The following is a 6,000-nucleotide window of genomic DNA, read 5'->3' as shown; positions in this document are numbered from 1 at the left end:
CTGCCTAGGGAGAAAACGTAGCATAGCACAGATCAAAAAGTGAGCCCTACCTAGTAAGACTTTGGACAGAACAGCTTTCAACTACCTGCCAAGCCAAGGATTTTTAAATTAAACATATTTTTGTCATATAGACTAAGAGAGAAATCTAGGAACAAGAGAATACTCCTTCTCACTTGTCAATTGTCTCTCCAGCTGGAAGGATAATGTCACGCCATGCAAGATTCAGGTGGAAACACCCAGGTACCTCCCCTGGGGGAAGGGAACTTTCAGTCCTCTGGTGGAAAGCCCCAGAAATTAATCTGGAGGTGCTTCAAGGGCCTTTGATGGTTTATGACCCCTCCCAAAACATGACAGCACAGCTGGGCAAGATCTGCCCCATCAGAAGGGATGAACACCCTCAGGCAGAGGTGTGAATGTGACCTTCCCTGGCAGGTGTAGTGGAGGACAACTGGCATGATAAAAAACTTATGTGGCTTGTAGCCACTTGGGGTGGGTGTTCAGCCCCTCTGTCCTACGGGCATCACCACCACAAACCCCAAACCTCATCCCCTGCCCCTGGGGCATCATCACCACCACACCAGCGTGGTTACACTCACTGGCACTGGCAAATGCAGCCAATAAAACCAGGGATTGTGTGACGAAGCCAGGCTGAAAAAAAAGAGTAATTCCTTTGGATCTGCAATATAATTCCTTCCAGACAACTGTTTGCCAGCTCAGATATATGATGTAGCCACCAACCTAAGATTTTGTGATGTGCTGAAATTCAAGTGTTACAAGCAGAGCCTGTGCAAACCTGACACACACAGCCAGGCAAGCAGACCCCATCCCTCCCAAATCCACCCTGATCCCTGCCATGGCCTGAGCTCCAGGCTTGCAGACACTCTGGCAGATGTCCCCAGGGCTTTCCCAGGCCTTTGAGGCTGTTCAGCCAAGTGGAGATGCTGTCTGTGAGCCCCAGCATTGCTGGAGCTTCTCTGTTTGGAGGTGACTGTAAACATGCTAAAGCAGCACAGGGGCAGGAACAGCTCTGAGAGAAGCTTAAGACCAGGATAAACAACTTATTATGGGTAATGATTTTCTCAGTATTTCAACCAGTGCAGTGCCAGTCACCCAAAGGCAGGGCTGTGAGTCTCAACATTAGCACAAAGTGCTTTTCAAGGTCTGTCTTCCTGCTAATACTGTATTGCTTTATATTTTATCATAAAAATTGTCTGAATGTCAGTTCAACAAGCCAGGACTTTATTCACAGACCTACCTTACTGATCCATGTGAGGTCAAGAAATACAAATAGAGCAGATAATTAGAAGGGAAGTGTGTGGTGCAAACACATCAGGCATGGGAAGATTTTCTGCTCTGGAAAGGTAGAGAAATTGCATTTACAGAACTACCTCATCTTGGTTTGAGCATTCATGAAAAACCAAGAACTGGCAAGTTTACAAATACAAGATTATCAGCCTGTAGTAATGCAGTTTCACTTTTAGGGTTTGAACATGGAGCTCTGTATAGACCTGAAGGACCAAACTCACTAGTGGCATAACACAGTGCAGGCAGCCCTTAGCAGAGCTGTCCCCTTCTTTCCTAGGAAAATGAGATAGCAGGGACAACCCTTGGAGACTAACAGATCACATTCATCGCTAGAAGGAATGAAGAGAAATGCAGCAAATAGAGCTGTGCACATCTTCCACCAGCAGAAAACATCAGGATTTGCTGTTTTGTTTTGCCCCATGAAAAGCAGAGCATGGATACCTCCCACTTGGGAAAACTCAGCTGCCCTGTATGCTGGGAGAAAAATCATTACTTTGACACAGAAGCAAAATATCAAAAGCTTTTCATTCAGCTTGCCTTAGCCACGAGTTCTGCTTGCTTCTGTGTCATTTCAAGATCTGGTTACGTTTTGTGTTTCACTTTCCCCTCAAAAGCTGGCAGCAGTTTTGGGGTGCACCTTTGCGGGTGAGTGTGTGGTAGACAAAAAATGCGTTCTTGCTTGTAAGAGACCCTGTCGTGTGACATCAGGCAGTATTCAGATGCTGCAGAAGACACAATCCACATAATTCACCTCATCAGCACAGCAATGCTGTGCCATTGACAAAACCCCTACATAAACACCCAGCTGGTAATATGATTATGCCCTGAGGAAAAAAAGATTGATAGTCCTGCTGATTTTACTGTGCAATAACCACAGAAGCTGTCTTTGTCCACGTAGTTCTCTAATCCTTTCCTGAAACATTGCTAAATACCCTTGCCTGACAAAGGTGAGCTCTCCAAATAACACGTCACAGAAAGAGCAAGCTAAAACCTCTGTGTTCTGCTGGAAGCTGTAACCCTTTTGCTCACTAATGAAGCTGCAGACACCAGAGATATTTTTAGGGATGCCTGCAAACCTTGTTATAATCCACAACAAAAAGTTCAGCTATAATAAGAAGACACAGAATGTTACAGAAAAGTAAAAAGTGAAATATTTCCCAGTGCTATTAAAATATCCAAATAGTCAACACAAAAAGCCTTACCTGACATAAGGAAAAAATTTAAACAAATATTTTTCAGTGTTGTAATTCCTGGGACAAAATTTATTAGCAAATTTAAATCAATTCTGCTCCAGGCATTAGGATACACTATCAGTCACTCCCTTACCCTCAACCCCCCGGGAAATATTTCCCTATTGCTGTCAGTCAACTGCTAGAATGCTTGGAGTTTACCAGCTGCATAACATATATTGATTTTTGATGAATGACATCTCTCTCTGGGCCGTTACGGTTTTGTTTTCAAACCTTATTTAATTGTTTGCCTATTTTTCAGTGAAATAAATGCAAAGTGTTTATTCTCCAAAGGCTGTAAACAGAGATCTCAGGTCTAGTTTCTATGACAACCTCACTTGATACAGCAAACCTAGATTATCTCTAATGACAGACATGAAGTTTAAATTGCACATTCTGCACAAACAGTGCACTGTTGACCTTTTATTGAAAAATGGAATATAGCGTGATTAGCATAATGTGCTATGTGAAAGGAAAAATGGTGGAATAATGCAGATTGTACTTTAATCATAACTACAGTGCTAATCTCTAGCAAACTGTTTGCCAGAACATGAAGCTTTAAGAATTAGGATTTTTCCCAGGCACCATTTTCAAATTCTGTTAGATAGTAATGCTATCACATTAAATAGTTATCAGATAACACTTGCTGCTCCTGCTATTCCTCTCCCATAGCAATTTTGAACAGGAGAGCAAAAGTGGATAAGCTTATGTAGAAATATGATACAAAAATTCCAGCTATGAGAACTATTTTTAAGCCTCCTTAAGGCATTTCTTTCTCATGCTTACAAACTCGTTTGGAAGTGAGAGCCAAAAGACACAGCCCTTTCTGCTGGGTGCAGTCTTCCAAAACCTGCATGTTTTCCTAGGAGGGAAATCTGCATGTATGTTAGTGAATAAATCCCAGCTCAGCCACAGAGACAGAAGCTGCAGGAGACATTCTGCTTTGCAAGAGCAGAGATGGAAAACATCTTGCCCTCCTATTCAGCAAGTTTTGGCAGGCTTTGATTTTGCCAGATTCGATTTGTTGTTGCTCACAGAAATGTCTGCAGCAGTTTACAAAATGGGAATTCTCTGGGGAGTTTGCTGCATGAATTGAGGTTCCCTCTGGAGCTGAAAGAGTCACATGCTGCTGTAAGGGGACAGCAGGCTGTTAAATCTGTCCTTCCCTCTGTAGAATACTTTTATTTCTTTCAAACTTTCAGAAAACAATAGGACACATTTCTATTTACTGAATGATATTTCAGCTCACTAATATTCAGCATAATCAGTGAACAGTCTGGAGACAACCAAGCAAACAAAACCCTAATTAATATCAAAATACAGTTTTACATGGTAGAACTGAGACAGTAATGAATTGGGAATGAGGCAGAGAAACTTTCATCTCTGCAGCACCCCAAAGTAATGCCAAATTATTATTGTTTTCTTTCCTGCATTTAAAAAAATTAAAAATGGCAAATACAGAAGAAAATTATAAAAGTAGCTCTCCCTTGTGTAGTAGAAAGTGTTGGATTATTCAAGCCTATGAAGAGTCACAGGAATTCAGCTACCACCCCTTTTTCCTCCAGAAGATGATATTCAGCAACTAGATCTTATTAGCATCACAGCAAGGTGGTCTCTTCATCCTCCCTATTCAGCAAACAAGCTAAAAATGATATTCAGGTGCTTGTCTACAGAGCAATGCCATTAGAGGAAACCTATTCCCTCATTTCTCTCTCACTCTAATGGATTTATGCCATTAATCCTGTCAGCTGAGTTGTTTTTAACCAGCAGTTAAGGCAGCAGCAATAATAAAGGATTTTTTTTTTTAGTCCAGGCAACCCCCAGTGTACTTGTGTTCTATACAGCTATTCACCACCATTGCTATTCTCTGCATATCAAGAAATCTCTGGTTTTCAGTGTTTTCCATTTGGCAGTTTTACATTTTTCTTAACAAGCATTGTCTTCCACTACAGCAGCTGACAAGAAGGAATCAATTAATTTAAAAGGCATCTACTAGCTTCCACACGGAAATATTATACTTGTAAATGAAATTCTGTCATTTGATACATCAAATAGCAAACTGTGTGTTTGGGAAGGTGATGTGTCCCACGCTTAGGTATTTTTAAACCCTTCAACACTGCCCAAACTTGTCCAGTGAAACTTAAACCTCACTGCTTCATGTGATGGCAAAGAGCATTTTTGGTGCTGCTCACCTTGTGGGTTACGGAACAGAGGCCATATTGACAATATCTACACAGCCATTCAAAGGTTACCACACATTTTATAAATCTTAAAAAAAAAAAAAATCAAGGTAAATATTGACAAAAACTGGCAGCAGAAGGCAACATGTCTGAACAGTGAAGTTACAGGCAGCCTCCCTACCAACTGCTATATCTAAACACAAATAAATTACTGCTTTAAAAGACATTGTAAATCATAAACCTATTTAAAGACAAGCTCTCACCACTGGCCTCTTTGTCAGACAAGTACATCCCCTGGACATTTGCTTCCACAGGTCAAAAGAAGGGAAATACTTCCTTGTTCTTCTGGTACGTTCCTTCAATTTCCCTTGTAATACTTTTAGTTAGGATACTGACCAATTTTGGTACCTCCAGTTAATTCTCCTCTGTTTCACGGTTCCTGCAGGCACAGTTTGCATAGCTCTAGTCACTTGTACAAATATTTAAAACCAGCAAGACAAACCAAGCATAACAAATCCAGAAATAAAGCAACTCCCACAGAAGCTAATGTTTACCCTAAAGGGAGCATGAAATATCCCACACCTCCCTCCAGACAGCCTCTTCTGTCTCTCTGAGGTGGGACCTGATGGTGCTGTGGGCAATAAGGACCAAAGAGCCAAAGCCCTGGCAGTTTCTGCATTCCCACCTTGGACCCTCTGTTGTTGAGCCTTTCCAGCCCATTCTGTGATCCTGGCAGGGCTGCAGCTCCTGCAGACTGGATGCAGGTGCAGAATTAGAGATGGTGAAGGTGAATTTGTCAGTCTCATACTCATCACAGAGAAAGGTCTGGACAGCACACACAGACACTGTCGACCCCACCATGGGGCTGACATGTGGTCAGGAATCACCATCCCCCTCTGCTGTCCCACATTTTCAACAAAGCTGGGATATGGCTACCCTGGCAAGGTGAAAGAGTTCAACTGGGCAAGAAAAAAACCAAACAACAAACCCAACTAAATTTTGCCATCAAAGTAAAACACACTGTTAAGAACACAGAAAATTCGTGCTGGCTGCTACAATCACCTTCCTGCAGTAAGTAAACATCTCCTACAAAAAGTCAGACATCTGAAATACCGTTTGTTTTGCAATGAACTTTTAGCCCCATAGCTCAGCCAAGCATCCACTTTCTTTTTTTTCCCCTCTAAAACATAACAAGCTTTGCGAGATGCCAGACAGCTAGGAGAGCACTCCAGGCTGGAAACAAAAAAGATACTATTGTCTTGGGACTGCCAGAGTCATTGTTCCTA

The sequence above is a fragment of the Cinclus cinclus genome, chromosome 7 (assembly GCF_963662255.1).
Source record: "Cinclus cinclus chromosome 7, bCinCin1.1, whole genome shotgun sequence".
Classification (NCBI taxonomy): Eukaryota; Metazoa; Chordata; class Aves; order Passeriformes; family Cinclidae; genus Cinclus; species Cinclus cinclus.
This window is presented reverse-complemented; position numbering follows the sequence as displayed.